Here is a 20,573-nt window from a genome sequence, read left to right as displayed (position 1 = left end):
TGAGGGACCACTGAAGAGAAGACCCCCCTGTCTAGAATCTCTGGCTCTGAAGGAGAAAGTGACAGGCCAAAGGCCCTGAGACCTGAAAGCACAGTGTTATTTGTTTCCACAGGTGTTGTTTGCTGTATGCTAAGAAGGGGGCACTGTGCCTTTTTTGCAACAAGAGCCTTGGGAGCTGTCCCACCTCTCGGCCTGGCTGGATTTCTCCTGAGTTCTGGGTGCTCTCCTGCAGAAGACCCCTCTCACTCGTTTGCAACCGCCGTGACAGACAGACGGAGATGTGAGAAGCCTCTCCATCAAGGACTGAGACATGGAACCCCCGTGTGAAAAGGCCCCTCTGCTCCTCCCAAGGACTGGGACTGAAACCCCCAGCCTGGGGCAGGCGTGTGGGGGAGGCAAGCTGACCAAAGCGAGATGTTTGCCTGCAGGTTGTGACCGCTGGACCAAGAGGACAATGGCTCTCGCTTACTGCTGAGAGCATGGACTACCTGTTACATCTATTCCTTATTGTATCTGTTTCCCATGCCCGCCCGGCAATTTCCAATAGAGTTATCATAATAAAAACTTCTGAGTTAGCCAGAGACTTCGAGATCTCTCCGATGTAACAGGCGGATCCTCGACTGGACTGGACCAAAGGACTTTGTCTCTACGTTTGGGAGCTCTATCCACCTCTTTCTTTCTCTCTCTCTTTTGTCTCTCTCTTCCTATTTTTCTCTCCCTTAATCCCTCTATCGCATTTTGCTGTGGTCATTCAATAAAGGTGAGTTTGTTTTGATTATCATTGCAAACCCCCTTGTACTGTGTCGGTTCTTTTTGCACCCGGAGATCAAATCCATGAACCATCACAAAACCCGTCCATGAGGACGGATTGTGACACCCCCCGAGGACTCCTCCCCAAATTCCCCCCCAAAGCCCCCCCAGCAGCCCCAGACTCCGCCAAAACCCCATCAAGTTCCCCCCAGACCCTCCCCAAGTACCCCCCCAAACCTCCTCAAGACCCCTCCCCAAATTCCTCTCACGATCCCTCCAGGACCCCTCACCTGTCCCTGCGCCTCCTCAGCAGCTCCCGGAGCCCCCCGTCCTCTCCCAGCGCCTCCCCCGCTCTCTCCAGCGCCTCCCGCAGGACCCGCCCGAGCCCGGGGCGGCTCCCGGGGTCCCTGAGGGGGTTCCGGGGGTCCCTGAGGGGCTCCCGGGGGTGGCGGGAGGGGAGGGGGCGGCGAGGGGGGAGGAGGCGCCCGCTCCTGCCCGGCCCAGGGTCAGGGGGCGCCGCTTCAGGCTCGGCTCTGATTGGCTGGAGCGCCGCGGGGAAGGCGGGAGTTGCTGAGGGTACACGCCCGGTGATTGGTTGTATTGGGTAGGAGGGAGGCGGGAGTTGCTGAGGGGAGGGGCATGGTGATTGGTTGGTTTGATTTAGAGCGCGGTGATTGACATGAAAGGCTCAAGGGAGGCGGGTTGCTGAGCGGAGACGCGCGGTGATTGGTTGAATAGGCGGGGGTTGCTGAGCGGAGACGCGCGGTGATTGGTTGGTTCCAGGCAAGGCAAAGGCGGGTGTTGCTGAGGGGAGCCGCGCGGTGATTGTTTGGTTCAGGGCGAGGGAGGAGGGAGTTGCTATGGGAGGCGCGCGGTGATTGGTTAGATCCAGACAAGGGAGACGGGCGTTGCTGAGGGGAGGCGTGCGGTGATTGGTTTGTTTGGGGAAGGGGGCGCCGTGATTGGGTAATTTGGGAGATGAAGTGCGATGATTGGATGATTTGGAGTGGGACGTGCCGCTATTGGCTGGGAAAAGTCCGAGATTTTTAAGGGAATATTTCCTGGTTTTTGGGGAAAAATTCTGGATGTTTTGGGAAAAATTCCCGTTTGTTAGAGGAGAAACATTTCTGGATTTTCTGACCACAAATAACCCAAATATCCCTAAATAAACGCCAAAACCACCCAAAACCAAAAACACTACCTAAAAAATGCTAATAACCCCAAACAAATCCAAATACTTCCAAATGACTCCAAGTACACCTAAATAAACCCCAAATATACCAACATAAACCCAAATAACCCCAAAGAAACCCCAAATAATTCCATATAAACAAAAAAACCAAACCAAATTAATCCAAATAAACCCAAATAACTCAAATAAACAAAAATAAACTGAAAGAACCCCAAACAAAAGAAATTAAAAACAAAAACAAAACACAAAAAACCCAAATAACCTAAAAAAACCACAAATTAAGCACAAATAAACCAATTTAAACACAAGAAAACCCCCAAAAATTCCATTAATAGCCCAAATAAATCCCAAATAATTCTTAAATAAACTCAACTAATTCCAAGTACATCTTAATAAACACCAAAGAAATCTAAAAAAAAAAATCCAAATAAACCCAAATAACTCTATAAAACCCCAAATAAACTGAATTAAACCAAAAGAACCCCAAATAAACTCCCCAAAACATCCCCCAAAACAACAAAAAAACCCCTCAAATAAACCCAAAATAATCCCTAAATAAACCCAAATAAACCCCAAATAACCCCAGTTCCTCCCATCCCCACCCCAAAACATATTCTGGCCAATCAGAACGCGCGGCAGTGATGACGACAGAGATACCCGGCAGAAGCTCAGGGCAATGGCCCCGCTCAGCGATTCTCAGCCGATCAGCGCCCGGTCCGACTCTGACTCATCAGCTGCCAGGCAGAGACCACCTCTCATAGGCCTAACCAATCAGAGATCGCATGGGGGAATTTCCAGCCAATCAGAGCGTTTGCGCTGATGACTCATCAGTTGCCAAGAACGGAAATGGGGGGGGAAGGTGACCCTGGGGATGGGGTGGGGACCCCAAATTAATCCAAAACGGGGTCGGGACCCCAAAACGGAGCAGGAGGTGCCAGGAACCCCCAAAACCAAACACGGGGGAGGGGACTGGGGGAATGATCAGAAAGCGGAGGGAGAGAGTGGAAAAGAGGGGGGTGGGACCCCAAAATTGAACTGGGAGGGGAATGGGACCCCCAAATTGAGCTGGGAGGGGGGTGGGACCCCCAAAATTGAACTGGGAGAGGGATGGGACCCCCAAAATTGAACTGGGAGGGGAATGGGACACCCCAAATTGAGCTGGGAGGGGGGTGGGATCCCCAAACAGGATGAAGCCAATTTTGTTCCTGGAATATGTAAAGTAGTTTAAGGATATGCAAAAATATCTATGAATAGGCAACACGCTGATGTAATGGGAGACAAGGACCATTGAGCAAAGGTTATTATGGCCACCAAGACCCCCCAGTTATTTTCGGGGACACCCCTTAATTATTCTGGTTTTAATTACATCAGCCTGTTGCATATTCATAGACCCTTATGCAAATCCATAAAATAATTTACATATTCCAGGAACGATTTTACACAGCACCTCCTTGGGGGTGTCTCCCCATTTCAGGAGCGTCCCCTGGAATGGAAAATGTAAATCCCACTCCCTCTGAAAAAAAAACCAAAAAAAGAAAAACAAAACAAACAAAAAACCCCAAAACAAAACAAACAAACAAACAAACAAAAAACAAAAACAAAACCCTATAAAAATGATAATTAATTTTGAAATGAAGGGGCTCTCAGGCAAAGATATGAGAGTAGAAATAACAGTTCTTTATTAGGAAAAATTAAAAATGCAAATGCACAAACAAACAAAAACAGTGAGAGAGTCAGAATAGTCTGGGAATCCAGTGGAAAAAGTTGATCCTCTGGGATTCAAGTGGGAAAAGGCTGATCCTCTGGGAATCCAGTGGGAAAAGGCTGATCCAATGGGAATCCAGTAACAAAAGCTGATCCAGTGGGAATCCAGTGGGAAAAGTTTGATCCTCTGGAAATGCAGAGGGAAAAGGCTGCTCCAATGGAAATCAAATGGGAAAAGGGCTGATCCAGTGGGAATCCAGTGGGAAAAGCTTGATCCTCTAGGAATTAAGTGGAGAATGAGGATTATCCTTTGGAATCCAGTGGGAAAAGGGCTGATTCTTTGGAATCCAGTGGGAAAAGGGCTGATCCTTTGGGAATCCATTTCTTACCCCCCAAAGACAGGGCAAGGGCACGACCGTGGGGTTTTTATAGGGTATCCCAAGGGTGGAGTTGGGGTTTGGGTCAGGGGAAGAGTTCTTAGCAACACAAGAAGGGTGAGATCAAACTCCTGCCTCTTAGCAACAGCAGCACTCCACGCAGAATGTGTCCCCAAATCCTAAATTGGCTCTAAAACAACTGAGAAATTATGGAACATCAGATATATTCGATTAATTTCCTTCATTTAACCCAGTTTTGGGTGTTTTTAAAGGATGAAGATGAAGCAGAGGAAAATTAAGGCCAAACCAAAAGGAGAAGCAGCCAGGTGTGTTCCCAACATGTATCACAGGGAATGTGAGTGACCAGGGCTGTGCCCAAAGTGCCTCCTCCAGTGGGGGATGGAGCTGCAGCAGCGCACGAAGCTCTTCCCGCACTCGGGGCACTCGCAGGGCTTCCCTTACCGGTGCCTCTGTTGGTGTTGGGTCAAGGTAGAGCTCCTGGAGAAGCTCTTCCCACACTGGGGACACTCGTAGGGCCTCTCCCCCGTGTGGATGCGCCGATGGGTGACGAGGTGGCAGTTGTACTTGAATCCCTCCCTGCAGTCGGGGCATTGGAAGGGCCTCTCCTCTGTGTGACTCTGATAGTGCCGGAGGAGATCGGAGCTGGTCTGAAACCTCTTCCTGCATTTATCACACTCGTAGGGCCTCTCCCCAGTGTGGATCCTCTGGTGGCTGATCAGGTGGGAGCTCCACCTGAAGCTCTTCCCACACTCCACGCACGTGTGGGGCTTCTCCCCATCATGGAGCTGCTCATGGAGCACCAGCTCCGAGCTCTGGCTTCATCTCCGGCCGCCTTCCCAGCCCAGGCTGGCTCTTTCCCCCTCACATCCCCGCCATCTCCGTTTGCAGCCCCTCCTCGTGCGGCATCTCCGGGCCTTTTCCTCCCCGTTGGCTTCCTGCGCCGTGGAGCCGCTCAAAACGGCCTCTGCCACCAGGTTCTGCCGCGGGCATTTGTCCTCCCTGCTTTCCATGCTCAGCTCCTGCTCTGGGCGAGGAAGGACAAGGACAGCATGGGATTTGCCTCCGTGCCACAGGCAAGGGCAACGAGATCCCCCCAGGGCCGTCTCTGGGGACGCACTGCCCCCTCTTGGCTCTCCCCATTTCGGGATGCCGGGGCTGTTTGGGCTCCCGGGCTCCCTTCTCCCCTCATTCTCTGCTCTGCGCTGCAGCGGCTCCAAGGAGTCCCCCCTGCCCCTCTCCAGGCTCTTGAGGCTCCCGCCAATGGCGGCGCTCCCCCCTCTCTGGCCTCCCCACTTTGGCCTCCTGGGGCACACAGGGCTCTGCTCCTCCAGGCTGCCTCTGCCCGCAGCCACCACCAACACCCCCCGAGGTCCCCCCGAGGGGCCTTTTCCGCTCAGCCTTGGACTTCTTCATTCTCCAAACATCCCCCCAAAAACCCAACCCAGGGACCCCCCGGGATATCCGGGCCGGGCTCCCCCTCCCCGCTCACCGGAGCCATGGGGGGGGGGGGCGATGATCCCCCAGGTGGGGGCTGCGAATTCAGGCAGGGATCGAGACTGCGTGGCTCCCGCAGCTCAGCCTTGATCCGCCTTTGTCCCTCCTCTTCCTCTTCCTCCCGCTCCTCCTCTGTCTCATCTCCGCCTCCTTCTCCTCCTGCCCTCTAACCCCGCCTCCTTCACTGCTCTTTCTCCTCCCGCTCCTCCTCTTCCATCCCCCCTCCTCCTCCTCCTCTGTGTTATCCCCACCTCCTGCTCCTTTTCCATCCCGCCCCTTCCATTCCTTCTCCCCCTCCTCCCCCCTTACCCCGCCTCCTCCTCCCCCTCCATCCCTGCCCTTCCCTCCCTCCTCCTCCTCCCCCAGCAGCAGCCACACCCTCGGTGCCCCGTTCCCGCAGCCCTCGCAGCCCGCGGCAGCAGCGGCCATGGAGCCGGGCCAGGTCGGCATGGGCAGCGCGGGGCTCTCGGCTGCTCCCAGCCGCTGCGGGCGGGGGGAACCCGGCCCGGGCCAAAGGAGAGGCAAACTGGGCAAACTGGGGGCACATCACAAAGCTAAGGATGCAGCAGAAAATGGAGCTGAAAGAGTTATGTTAATATTAACTCCAAACGAGGAAAAACTGGAAATTCCAAAGTTTAGGGAAGCCGAGAAAAAAGAATTAAACAAGACAGGAAATGAACAAGATAAATCAGGGTAATAGAAACTTCTACATGGAAGACAATTACTTAATAAAATGTGCTTACTAGGAAAAGATTAGAAGACGTGCATCAGAAACCCCACTGGCGTACTCAAGCTTTGTGTGATCATTTTTTAAGGAAGTTTGGGTGCACTGGGATTTTTGGTGTAGCAAAGCAAGTCACTGAAAGATGCTTAATTTGCCAAAGGATAAATAAAAAGGTGATGAGAAAAACAACATTAGGAGGTCATGAGTTAGCTCGTCGACCATTTCAAAATATCCAAGCAGAAGTTTAGATTTGTTAGCTTCTGGATTTATTTGGAAAAAAACCCATTTAATCTAGAAGAAAGAGAAGATGCCATATGTTAGACAGGAGATTTTAGGAGAATAAAAATCTTTGAAGTATCAGAAACACCCGAGGAAAAAACCAAGAAAATAAAAAGGGGAAATGAAAGGGAGGGGAACAAGAGGAAAAGTCAGAAAGAGAGTGGGATCCTCTGCAGCTCTTGCCCCCTGCGTTGGCGGCCGAGGCGCCTGTCCCGGGTCCCGGCTCGCTGCCCGCCTCAGCTCCGCCTGCCCCGGTTTCCATCCCAGGTGCGGGCTCACTGCCCAGGGCAGCTCCACCTGCCCCGGCGCTGGCGGTGAATTTGTGTGCCCTGGCCCCACTGCCCGGCCCGCGGCCGCTCTGCCGGCCATGCTGGGCAAGATGGGGTTGCTCTGTCCTGCCGCGTGGGCCGAGGTCACCGCGCCGACCGCACCGAGGGCGGGTCCCAGCCATCCCATCCCCGGCTGCCCTGCCCGTGCCAGCTGCGCTGGGCAGCGCCGCTGCTGCTGCCGGGGTCTCCCACCTGCCTTTTCTCTGCCGGGAGCTGCCGGATCAGCCGCCAGAAGCCATGTGGGGGCTGCCCACGCTCCGGCTCGGCCTCCACGTGAAGATCCCCCTCTGGCGATTCCGGCAGCAGACCCTGCCCACACTCCGACCGAGCCTCGGCGGGATATCCTCCCCTGACCCCTCCTGCTCTGAGTTACGGCCCCTTGGTAACCACAGCTCCGGCTGTTCAGGGAAAATCCCTCTCTCTACAGGAAGCACCTTATCGAAACACGAGGAGCTCAGTTAAAAGGCAGCCCTCTCCAAATTCTTTCCCAAAACACGGGAGAAAGGCTACAGAAGGTAAAAAAGTGAAAGAGTTAGATGAAGGGATTGCTCTATTGCCGTTAAGAGAGGTTCCCATGGCAGGGATGCGCTGCCCCGCCCCGCGGGAGCCACCGGCGCCCCTGCCGGCCGTGCCCGGAACTGCACCCAAGGGGAAAGCGCCGCAGCCGAAAGGCCGGGACCGGCTCCGGGCTCTGTTTGTTGGCACTGCCGGAGCTGTTTATACACACTACTATCATTATATTATACACACTAGTAAAGAACCGTTATTCCTAATCCCATATCTTTGCCTGAGAGCCCCTTGATTTCACTATCCTAAAAATTAAGAGGGGGTTTGCATTCTCCATTCCAAGAGAGGCTTTTTCTGCCTTCCCAAGCAGACACCTGTCTTGTAAAGCAAGACAAGCACCCACAGGCACTGAGGGGGGCTGCAGGAGGGGCAGAAGAAGGCCCTGCAGCACTTGGGCACAAAGGCCCAGCAGGTGAATGCAAGAAGGGAGCAGCAAAAGGCCAAGCTGAAGGCAAAGGCCAGGGCAGAGCTCCTACAGCCCCTGAGGGATCAGCCCCAGGGCCCAAGGGGGCCCCAGCACCCAGGGCACGGCTCGGCCACAAGCACCCGGCAGAGGCATTGCCCTCCTCGGCAGGGCACAGCCCACCCAAACAGCCCCTGGCAAGGAATCAGGGCTCCGGCTGCAGGGCACAAGGACACTGCAAGCAGAGACAGCAGCACCCTCAGGACCAGCAAGTCCAGCCCGTGATGGACATGGATTGGCAGGGCTGTCACAGCTCCCATCACACCAGGGACCCTCCACACTGGAGCCCTTGAGAACATTCAGGTGGGTCTGCATTGAGAGGAGGCATTTCCTGATGGACACAGGGGCCTCTCAATCTGCTCTGAATCTTAGACCTAAAGGGGAAAATAGTACAGGAATATTTTAATTTTTAAGGGAATGAGCGGGAAAGATGAGCAGGTATGATTTGTTCAACCACTATTAGAAGCTGTGGGGGATAGGTTTGAAATAAATGAATTTCTTTTTCTTCCTCCTGTGATTGTAATTAACTAGGAAGGAGTTTGAGAGCTGGATTTTAATACTGTAAAAAGGGATACAGAGGCTAGTTCTGTTGTACCTCTGTGTCAAAAGTCTGACAAGGCCTATGCTGAAGTGAACCCAGAAGTGTGGGCAGCCCCAGGGAAATACAGAAAATTAGATATGGAGCCTCTACAAATTAAAGCAACCCTGTTCCAAGAGAGGGAAGGAAGGGCTCACAGCCTGGTATTGAGTCCCTGTTAAAGGCAGGGCTTTTGGAGCCAAGGATGTCTCCCTACAACACTCCTATCTTGCCAGTCAACAAACTGGAGGGATGGACACAAGGAGGAAACACAGAATTTTCAAGTGTTAAAATTAAGATTAACTGAGGCGAGTGGCCTGGGCCTTCCAGACAGGGAAAAAGAATTTGAATTATAGGTGGACGTTAAACAGGGTCTTGCCAAAGGAATTCTTGTGCTAAAATGTTTAACCCAGTGGCCAGAGAGCAGCCTCATTGTCTGCAGAATTGTGCAGCCACAGCTTCCGTGGGAGCAGAGGCTGAAAACTGATGACAACAGGAGGATCTCCTAGAGTTCAAGTCTGGCATCAAGTTAAAGCTTTGACAACCAAAAGAGCCTCTAAATGGATGAGCAGGGCTCGGTGATTACAGTATGAAACTTGTTCAGTGGCACAGGAGGATTCAGAACTGAGGACAGGGCAAGGGTTTAACCCAGCCTCCTGTTTGAACAGCCTGGAGAGGGGCTGGCAAGGAACCCAGGACTGCACTCAAGGGACAGAGCTCCCGAGCCAGGCTGGGAGAGATTGATGGGACATTCCCTGGCCTGAGGGAGACAATGTGTTTGTGGATGGCTCTGCAAGGGCAGCAGAAGGGAAAAGAGCTACAAGACAGGCTGTTATTAAGGAAGGGGAATCAGACAAAGCGCAGGTCACCGGCCCATGCTCAGCTCAACCCGCGGAGCTGTGGGTGCTTGTAAGAGCCTGGCACTGAAATGCCCTGAGCAGGAAGGCTTCAAAATCTTCTGCTGACACCATGGCACCTAACAGGGGGGGCAAAAGCAATTCTGACTGCTTCAGCAAGCACTGGATCACTTATTAACCTATTGCTAAAACAAATAATTCAAAGATAATGGATTGTGGAAGCAATAGATTCAGATGGGGAACTCATTTTACAGGAAAGACCCTTCAGGGGGTTATGGCAGCTTTAGGAATACAATGGGACCTCCATAACCCCTGGCAAGCCCAGAGCTCGGGTTGGGTAGAAAGAATGAATGGGGAAATAAAGAAACACCTTTGGAAGCTGGAGATGGAAACCAAGATGCCATGGGTACAGCTTTTGCCATTGGCCTTGGCAAGAAAAAGAGCCAGACCCAAGGCAGATATTCAATTATCTCCCTTGGAATTCATGTCTGGAATTCCTTACCTGGGCAATTCTCCACCTAGTGCAGGGTGGAAATAAGGGATGTAAATTTAAGGCAGGCTGTAGCCAGAATCCTGTCTCCTGTGGAATCTCTCCCGCAGGAAGCTGGGCTGGCACAGAGCCTGCCCTGGGACTTTGCTGTTGCCAACACCCAGCCAGGCCATCGGCTCCTGCCTAAGGAGTGCAAAGCAGCACCACTGGTGGCCAAGGGGCCCACGCCAAGTGTCCCTGAGGCCAGAAACAGCCGCCAGCACAGCTGAGCACGGGGGGACCCCTCAGCCTGGCCTCAGGGGCTCTGAAGCCCCGGAGATTTGCACTTCCCGCCTGCAGCAGGACCATGGGAGCCGCCCCTGAGCCTGCCCTGAAGGCAACGCAGCAGCAGCCAGGGCTCCACAGCGGGCCAAGCCCCTGGGCCTGCCCACAGATCCTCTGCTCAAACCCTCGGGAATCCTGGCCACCCTCCCCTGGCACCTCCAGCCACTGCGGCCAAGCCTCGCTGCCGCTGCTGCAGCTCCAGCGCTGGCTGGGCCTGCACTGCCACAGCTGCTGGGGAGCACCGCGGCACAATTCCACCCTGGGGCTCACTCACACCCACACTCTGGGCTGCCTGCGACTGCACTGCTGCAAAATGTACCCATCCTGCTTCTTTTAAATCTTATTTCTCTGCTCTGAAAGGTTTCTCTACTCAAAGGTTTTCCTTTGGGAAAGAAATTTTAAAGGTTTTATTTAAGGGGTTCCCAGTCTGTTCGGATGTTAAACTCATCTCCACCACTCAATGGAGACGAGTTTAACATCCGAACAGACTGGGAATCGCCCAAAAGACACCCACAGAGATAACGACCAGCAACAAAACATCAACGCCCCGCAGCAAACAGCAACCAACAGCTACCCCAGACACTGCCCCCGCACAGCTGGAGACACCTGGTCTGGAAAAGGCTGAGAAGGAAATCCAGGAGTGTGGGCGGAATTCACAGCAGAGGGGAAGAAATCCGAGTCTAATAGGAAACCAAACACTAAAAACTTACACGACTTGGAAGCAATGAATATTAAAGCAGTGGATTTAGATTGGTTCAGACTACGTAAAGTTTAGGAAAAATCGGGTAAAACTGACATGTCATGGAATGATTTTTTCTGCACAGCCGGGCTATGTGTGGATGAAATGATTTCTGTTGCCCATCCTGGCCAGAACCAAGTAATGCCTTGACTCTCTCACACGAAAGAGATTCTTGGAGAGTTTTTGTTTTCCCTACAGTTTCAGTGATAAGATTACAACATGAGAAACCTTTTTTATAATAATCCTACTTTATATTGTCAGGTAGGTTTGGGACAGAAGGGTGAGAATCAATTTTTGGTCAGGGTTTTTCCATGTTCGCCTTTATGTTGCATTTTGCAAAATTGAAGAGCTTTAACCGTGATACTTTTAACTCTTAAATAGTTAATACTTTTTTTTAAAAAAGCAGATTCCGGGGGGCCACATGTGACTCACCAGATGGCAGCCCTGGAAGAGAAGCTTTGGTTCTAGTCAGCCAGGAGAGGAGCTTTAGGAATGCAAATGAACCCTGCCGGGCAAAGCCTGGCCAATGTACCTGGGTCTCTTGCCTGGGGCAGGAATTGGGCTGGTTCCCCCTGCCCCTCACCCCGAGCTCTGCCTGCTTGCACTGATGGAATTTGCACAGCTCAAGGCAGAGCCCGGGGTGAGGATATCTGACCCTGCAAGAGAAACGGGTGAAGCTGCACAGGGAAACAGCAAATGGAGAATGTTGGGAAAACTTCACTATAAATAAATGGGGGGGAATCATCCCTCTGCCCACTCCAACGTGTGCTGTCACTGTCTATGTTATATAGGGTGGATTAGAGCACTGAGATGTTCTTGCTACCACAAGTTCCGGGAAATCAGTTGGGAATCCAAGTATTTGATGATTTAATTAGAGACAAATGGTCAATTGATGCAGCCCTGGCTGGAGAGAGCGGCCAAAAATGGGGAGAAGATGAACGGCCAGCAGAACAAATCCTACAACACCATGGACCAGCCCCTGGGAACCCAAACCAATTCATATCAGGAGCCACAGAACCCATTTCTCATTTCAATGGCACCATTAGATTACAAGCTGTCCTCGGAATAACCAACCAGACAGCTCCAGCTCCTGACCTTCCTGCTGAGCAATCCACTGAAATGAGGAACACAACATTTCACCATGGGATGGGATCAGATCATCTGTTAGCAGAGAAAAGAGGAGTTTGTGGAAAATCAAATGACTCAAACTGGTCTTGGCAAATAGATGACAAAGCCAAAGTGGTGAAACAGATAACAAAGGAAACAAAAAAGCAGCTCATGTACCAGTCCAAACGTGGAAAGGATGGGAATGGGACATGGTTTTGTGGTTCCCTGGCAGACCATGGGTTAAACGAATGCTGCTTCTGCTCTGATGTGCTACAGCACCTCTCACCTTTTTACCGTGCTCCACACCTTGAGAGTGCAGCTCATTCAGCAGCTGAGCGAGGGGCCAGGGGCTTGTAGATAAGGAAGTAACGGGCGAAACCACAGCTTCAATAAATGTTATTAATTAACATGGACTGCTGCTCGCAGAAAGTCCCGCTAAATTCCTGAACGTCGAGAACAAAAAAGACTTAACAGAGCCGTGAATATTTTGTTCTACAAAAGTGGGGGTGCACATTAACGAGGACGTGCAGTTGGCAGATCGGGAGGTCTGAACCTTCCAAGTACCTCAGCCAGTGGGCAAAGGGAGAGGGAGATGAGCCGGGAAAATGAGGATAAAAAGGAGGCTGCGAACTACAACAATGGCAGCGAGCGCACGGCAAATGCGCCACGGCCTCTCCCTCTGCTCAGCAATAAAGTCACTTGTACAGGACTCCTCTGTCTCCTCGGGGCACGGAAACCTCCGGCCACGTGAATTTCCCCGCACAGCCCCGGGCACGGGGCAGCCGCCCCTGTGCCAGCCACAGGAACCGGGCCGAGCCAGCGCTGCTCCGGCAGCGGCTCCTGCCGAGGCAGCGGCCGCAAGGAGACCGCGGGCAGCCGCTCCCGCAGCGCCCTCACGGCAGCGGCACCACGGGCCGGACACGGCACAACGAACCCGCCTGAGCCCCCTGCCGCCCCCGAGGCCCGCAGCGAGCCCCGAGCCCCCGCACAACCCAGCGCGGCTCCCACCTGCGCTGCGGCCGCCTCCCAGCTCCGCCGCCGCCTCACCGGTGGCTCCCGGTCACTCCCAGTATGGTCCAAATCACTCCCGGTAGGATCCCAGTTGCCCCCGACACGGTCCCAGCGGCTCCCAGTCATGCCCTGTATGGTTCCTTTCACTCTCAGTCCCTCTCAGTAAGAGCCCAGTGTGGCCCCAGGCACTTCCAGGATGAGCCCGGTCACACCTTACCCGATGCCATTTGCCCCCGCTGTGGTCCCAGTTGCTGCCAGTATAAGTCCAGTCACCTCCAGTTTGATCCCAGTTACTCCCAGACACTCCCAGTACTATGCCAGTCACTCCAAGTGTCACCCCATCAGTCCCAGTATGATCCCAGTATGACCCCAGCATGACCCCAGCATGGGGCAGCTGCTCCCAGTATGATCCCAGTTTCTCCCTGCATTACTCCAGTTTCTCTTCTTCACCCCTATTACAGATCTGATCACTCCCAGTATGATTCCAGTCAGTCCCAGGATGATCCAAACCATTCCCAGTCCAATCTCAATTGTCCCCTGCATGTTCCCAGTAGCCCTCAGTGTGGTCCCAGTATATCCCAGTGTGATCTCTGCTGCCTCAGTTCTGCTCCCAGTGGGTTCTTTTCCCAGTCTGTCCCAGTCCATTCCAGTCTGTCCCAGTCTCTCTCCAGCAGCTGCTGCCCACCCCCCCCTCCCAACCCCATTCCCGGCACTGGGACCCCCCCTGCACCCCCTTATCCTGCACCAACACCCCCCTGCACCCCCTTTCCCGGGTATCCTCCTCTCCCAGCCCCTGGATCCCCCATTTCCGTGAGCCCAGGGAGCCCCGGGCCCCCATTCCCGGCCAGCCCGGGGCACCTCAGCCCCAGCCTCCCTTTGCTGGGAAACCCGGCCTGGGCACGGGGCTCTGCGGCCGCTCTGGGATTTATGATCCCCCAAAGGAAAGGGAGAGAACAGCAGAGAGAGAGCGAGAGAGAAGGAGATTGGGAATCAGGGATCGGGTCCCAGCGCCCAGCCCTGCTCCGCCGGGGGTGGGACCCGCACCCGCAGCAAAAATTGGCTCCGCTGCTCCCGCTGCTTGCCCGGCTTTGGGCCGAGCCCAGCGGGGTCCGGGCAGAGTTTGAGCGCAGGGCCGGGAGTTCAGCAGAGCCCGGCCCGGGGGTCCCGCAGGGCGCGGCCCTGGAGGGTCCCAGACGGATCGCCGAGGGATCCAGAGGGGTGCCAGGAGGGGATCCAGGTGAATTCCCTGGAATTCGCCCTTTCCCCCTCCCCCCGCGCTCCCTCGGGCACTTTGGCTTTCGCGTCTCTGCAGCCGCGATCGGGGACGGCTGCGATGGCCCCAGCGCTGGGGCTGGGGGTGCTCCGGGGGCTCCTGGGGCTCCTGGGGGACCCGGGGGCCGAGACCAAAGGTGAGTGGGACCCCCCGAAACCGGGACCCCCCTGAACCGCAATTCCCGGGCACCGGGACCCCCTTGATCTTCCATTCCCGGGCAGGGGAACCCTCTAAACCTCCATTCCCGGGCAGGGGAACCCTCCTGAACCCCCATTTTGGGTCATGCCACCCCCCCTCACTCCACTTCCCCAGCACCGGGACCCCCCTGTACCCCCTCATCTGGCACCGAGATCCCCTGAACCCCCATTTCTGTTCACCGGGACCCCCCTGAACCGCAATTCCTGGGCACCGGGAACTCCCTAAACCTCCATTCCCGGGTACCAGGACTCCCCTGAACCCCCATTTTCGGTCCTGTGACCCCCTCAGCACCCTTTTTCAGCTCCGGGACCCCCCTGAACCCCCATTCCTGAGCACGCGGACCCCCTTGAGCGCCCATTTCTGGGCACAGGGACCCCCCTGTACCCCCTTCCCCAGCATTGGCACCGCCCTGTACCCCCTCATGTGGCCCCAGGACCCCCCTGAATCCCCATTTCTGGTCACCAACGCCCCCGGAACCGCAATTCCCGGCCACCGGGACCCCCTTGAATCCCGAATTCCTGGAAGGAAACTCCCCCCGAACCCGCATTCCCCGGCACGGGAACCCCCTGAACCCCAATTTTTGGGCACTGGGACCCCCCTGCCCCCCCTAATCCGGGCCTAGGATCCCCCCGCACCCCCGTCAGTGCTCTGGGACGCCCTGCACGCCCATTCCCGGCCACCTCGTCCTTCCCAGACCCCAGACCCGCCCTTTTCCTCGGCTTTTGGACCCCCAGATCTCCCAAATTTCGGCGTCCCCCCAGTTCTTCATTCCCGGCGCTTCCTGGAAGGGGTTCCAGGGGATCCCGGAGGGTCCCCTGGGGTTCCAGGGGGTCAAGAGACCCCCCTTGAACATTCATTTCGGGGCACTGGGACCCCCCCTGTACCCCTTTCCTCAGCCCCGATAACCCCTGCACCCCCTTATCTGCAGCCTGGAACCCCCTGAGCCCCCATTCCCGGGCAGGGAAACCGCCCTGAACCCCAATTTCTGGGCACCGGGATCCACTACATCCCCTTATCCGGCACCAGGACCCCCTGAACCTCAATTTTCAGGCACCAGAACCCCTTGAACCCCGGAACTCGGGAATGGAACCCCCCGGAACCCCATTCCTGGGCACCGGGACCCCAGTGCATCCCGTTATCTGGCCCTGGGACCCCCTGCACCCCTTTTCCCAGCACCAGATCCCAGCCAGGCCATTATCTGGCACCGGCACCCCTGAACCCCCCATTCCTGGGCACCGGGACCCCACTGCATCCCCTTACACAGCACCAGGACCCCCTGAACCCCCATTCCACTGCACCAGGACCCCCGTGCACCCCCATATCTGAGACTGGAACCCTCCCAAACCCTCCGTTCTCAGGCACAGGGACCCCCCCTGCACCCCCTTATCCAGCACGGGGACCCTCCTGCACCCCCTCATGCAGCACCAATGCCCCCCCGCACCCCCTTTCCCGGCCCTCCCCCTCTCAGACACCCCAGCCCCCGCTTTTCCTTGACCCCAGCACCCCCTGGACCCCCACTCCTGCCTTCCACAGCCCCCACCCACCACCTTCCTCAACACCGGGGCCCGTGCACCCCCTTTCCTGGGCACAGGGACCCCCTGGACACCCCATTGTTATAAAATTGACTCAAAACGAGTAATTTCCAATCAAAGAATTTATTAATTATTGAAGCAGTTATACTACGTAAGCAAAGGCTCAGCGCTGGGCGACAGGGGAGTCTCCGCTCCACTACTGCCGCCCCAACTAGTTTCTGATTCAGTCCTTTTATCCTCTCCATCCTTCAGGAGTCCATGTTATCTCGGAGTTCTCTGCGCCTGCGCTGGTTGTTGCTAGGGGGTCATCCTTCTGTCTCCTGGTGGTGGGTGATAAAGGCTGCGGAGTCTTCCTCAGCCGCGTCTTCTTCACCCTATGTCCTTATTTGGTGACTTCTCTGTGGAAAATTACCAAAATCTTATGATTAACGCAATATGTGCCCTATCAAGCTTAAGGAAGCAAATGTCCTGCCTTGCAAACTGTGCCCTATCAAGCTTAAGCAAGCAAATGTCCTGCCTTGCAGACTGTTTATCTGCCCCTGCCCCTTCCCCAGCTTTTCCCTGGTCGTTATCTCTGTGAGTTATCTGCTTGTACCATTTGTCAGCGGGAAAGGTTTCCCTGCTGGGTGTTTATCTGCCCCTGCCCTTTCCCCAGCTTTTCCCTGGTCGTTATTTCTGTGAGTTATCTGTTTGTACCATTTGCTGCGTGGGACTATGTGTGGGCTCCTGCAACCCCTCCCTGGTATCCTTGTGGCTCATATCTCATGAAGTAGTACAGAAATAGTCAGCAGACAACTCTTGTAACACATTGGTCTCTTTTTCGCGACGAACAAAATGTAGTCCCTCATCTCAATCCCCCCTTTGTTTTGATACTCAATTTTGTTCGTCAAAACGCTCTAATTCCCTTTTGCTGAGCTCCAGAGATTCTTCTGGATCATCCATCTTCAAGGTTTCGTATTTTGCTCGTATGAGCATAAGGTGAGCAGCTTCTAATCTGCCTTTTACAATGCTAATCAATATATTAAAAATACAAGGGCCAAACGTGAGTCCCAATAGTAAGAGAAGTAGTGGACCCGCTATCGTTGATAATAAAGTTGGAAGCCAAGGAGAATAGTTAAACCAAGATTCATAGCAGCTTTGGTGTTCTTCCCTTTCTCTTTGTCTTCTTTCTAGCCCCTCCCTTAGTTTTGCCATTGAGTCCCGTATAATTCCGCTCTTGTTTACATATGTGCAGCATTCTTCTCTTAAAGCAGCACATAGTCCTCCTTGTTGCAGGAATAATAGATTTAACTCCCTTCGATTTTGTAAGGCTACCTCTGCTAGGGAATCTAATGATTCTGTGAGGTCTTTGATGGAGGTTTCGATCCTCCTGAGGTCTTCATCTACAGAGGCTCTTAGTTCTTGGAATCCTCGGTGTTGCTGTATGAGTGAGGCTATTCCTGTTCCTGTCCCAGCTGCACCTATTCCTAGTAACATTGCTACAGTGAAGGTTGTGAATATTTCCCGTTTCACTATGTGGGGTCCTATATTTTGATATTGTTCATAAACGTACTCTACGGGGTGGTAAAGGACTCTGGGTACTATCAATACTTGAATACAAAAGTCACTGGATTCAATAATCGGTCTATATTTATACATGGGGTGACTCCGAGAGTGTTACAGACCCATTTAGTATTTGCTGCTGGCAGTATCCAGCTGGCAGGTTTCTTAGGGTCACTCAGATTCCCCATAACCTGACATAGATGTCGTTTTTCCACTGGTACTCGTCCTATACATCTTCCTCTCCCCGTTACCCTTGCCAAGGTTATCCCTCTCGATTCTTCTCCTTCTTTTTTCCATAGGCACCTAGCTGGGTTGGTCCCATTTACTCGTCTGCTTTTTGCTGTTACCCCTATGGCTTCATAGAACGGGGGGTTTACGGTGTAACACAGCCAACATTCCTCAGTTAGATTTGGATGGGTCTCATTCAGGACTAGGAAAGTGGCCTGTAATATTTTCCACAAGTCCCCTTCTCCCGGGTTTTCAGGTCCTCGGGTCGAATCAGTAAAGTTTTGCTTATACATTTCTGGAAGACTAGTGGTTGGGGCTGTTTCTGATTCATTTCCATTATTTTCTCCTAGCGTTAGTTCTCCAGCTATCGCCTGGTTTGGTCCAATTGGTTCGGGGTCGTGTGGCACGGTTGTCTTTTGGATTATAAAGTGCCCCCCTCTGTCTGTCCCTGGTTCCCATAATTGGGCTCCCCACATTTTCCCTAATAACCAGACTTGGTCATGTGGTTTTGTCACATTAATGTAAATCATATTGCAGGTTCCATCTAACCCTCCTTCTTTCTGGGTATATGTGGAAGTGGGCTGTGTACACCCGTATGGACCCCATCCAGTTCTGATAAACCCGTCCTCGTTCCCCCCAAAGGAGCTTACTGATACACAGTCCCAATAAGCACAGTAAAAGTGTCCTGGATAGTTACAATACCCTTTTCCCAGGTTTGAGCTTGGACAAAAATAACATCCAAACTGATTTAAACATGGATTTACAGGTATTAAATCACACAAAGTACATAAAAAGCTGGGTGCGCCAGACGTGATTTTGGTCTGGATAACATACTGGTCTTCCCATCTAATCAGTGACCATTTGAAGGGTTGATGTGAATACCCTTCTGCCCCTGAACTTGTTACGATGCACCAGAAAAGAATTAAGGCTTGTAATTTGGGGCTGTCATTGTCGGAGCTCAGGTTGAATTTTACCTTTGGTTTCCCCAGTGGTGGGTTACCAATCCTGGGGCAGGACGGCCAACATTTCCTGGACATCTCATATGGGGGTCGGGGCTTCCGACGGACTCCACTGGTTATTACCTCTCTGCCTCGCCCGATGACTCGGTTGCTGCGAGCCTCGGGGTTTGCCATCTTCTCGGCAGCAGAGGTATTCTTCAGGAGCCGGATAAACCTCCCGTTTCCACTTTTTAGCACTGGCGGCCCTGTTATCAGCTTTTATTAATGAGAGGTCACGCCGCAAATTGGGGGCTTTCTTCCAACACACCACTTCCAGGATGTCCAGGAGAAAGGGGATCGGTTCGTTAGGGTGGTAGCAGAACCGATCAGGATTTACCCCTTTGGAAAAGGTTTCCCACCACTCGTCAGATCCAAGCTTTACCTCCCCCGTAGCAACTCTGCTACTAAGAATGATAGAAGTTAGTCTCCTCTCTTTCTCATAGCACGGCGTGCAAATTCCCCTAGGTGTTCTACCACTCCGACAATGAGACCACCAAGGTTCGTGACACAATTTACAGGAAAAGTATACAAGGGGGTGACAGTCACAATCTAACCAGTTACACTTTAACCTAATATCTTTGTTTTGTGCTTTTTCCCCCTCCCATGGGTGCCCTTTATGTTCTAATCTCGGGGACTTAAAGTAGGGCTTTCTCAACTCGTCCTCTAAGAGTTTGCAATATCCAAGAGCCTCCCGATTCCCTATTAGGTGGGTTTGGAGATAATGGTTATCTCCAACCCAGATTATTATCCAAATCATTTATCAGTTCGTTTCAGCTTTAATTTGGTTTCTCCCGGGAGACTGCAAACCTCCCAGCTGTGAGGGGGTTTTACCGGTCCTTTTATGCGACTAGCATGAGTCCATCCTTTTTCAGCGGTTCGTATGGCTGCTTCTGTGGTGAGGAGTACTTGGAACGGTCCTTCCCACCTTGGAGTCAAGGGGTTTTCTTTCCAGCTTTTCACGAGCACCCAATCTCCTGGCTGTACCTGGTGTAAGATAAAATCTAAAGGAGGCCGTTGTGCTAACATACCTTTTTCCCATAATGCCTTTCTGTACTTTGTCAATTCCACCAAATATTTTTGCGTACATGTGTCATTAATGACAGGATGTTCGTTAGGATTTTCTAGGTTATACGGCATCCCATACATCATTTCAAAGGGTGATACCCCTAAATCAGCTCTAGGTCTTGTTCTTATATTTAGCAACGCTAGAGGAATACATTTAACCCAGGTCAAATTGGTTTCTGCTACCAGTTTGGTCAATTGCTTTTTTATTTCCCCATTCATTCGTTCAACTCGTCCAGAGCTCTGGGGATGCCAGGGGGCATGTTGTTCCCACCGTATGCCCAGAGCTGTTGCTAAGTTTTGGGTAACTTGGGAAATAAAATGTGGCCCTCTATCTGAGTCAATGACTTCTGGGACCCCGTATCTCGGGATTATCTCTTCCATCAATATTTTCGTAACTACTTTGGCTGTTTCTCTTACGGTTGGGAAGGCTTCCACAAAATGTGTTAGGTGGTCCACCAAGACCAATAAATATTTGGTTCTCCCTACTTTGGGGAGCTCGGTGAAATCTATCTGAATGTGGGAGAAAGGCCTTTTCGCTAGCGGTCGGCCTCCCTCCGGTAATTTTCTCAAATTTTTTCTATTTACTTGTAAGCAAATTAGGCATCCTCTGGTTACTTGTTTGGCAATGTCCCAGATTCCCACACTCACATACTTTGCAGCAAAATAATCTACCAGTCCCTGTGATCCCCAATGTGTTTTTTGATGTATCTTAGTCAGTAATCTATGTGCCAA

The 20,573-nt window shown here is 53.0% G+C and overlaps 1 pseudogene; it reads right to left on the bottom strand.

Annotated features, from left to right (window-relative positions):
* The window catches only part of LOC143696045 (uncharacterized), a 29,447-nt pseudogene extending 10,536 nt beyond the window's left edge, over nt 1–18,911 (bottom strand).
* Nucleotides 18,912–20,573: the final 1,662 nt, after the last annotated feature.

The sequence above is a fragment of the Agelaius phoeniceus genome, chromosome 28 (assembly GCF_051311805.1).
Source record: "Agelaius phoeniceus isolate bAgePho1 chromosome 28, bAgePho1.hap1, whole genome shotgun sequence".
Classification (NCBI taxonomy): Eukaryota; Metazoa; Chordata; class Aves; order Passeriformes; family Icteridae; genus Agelaius; species Agelaius phoeniceus.
The sequence above is the reverse complement of the archived record's forward strand: the minus strand, read 5'-3'. Positions and strand labels throughout refer to the sequence as shown.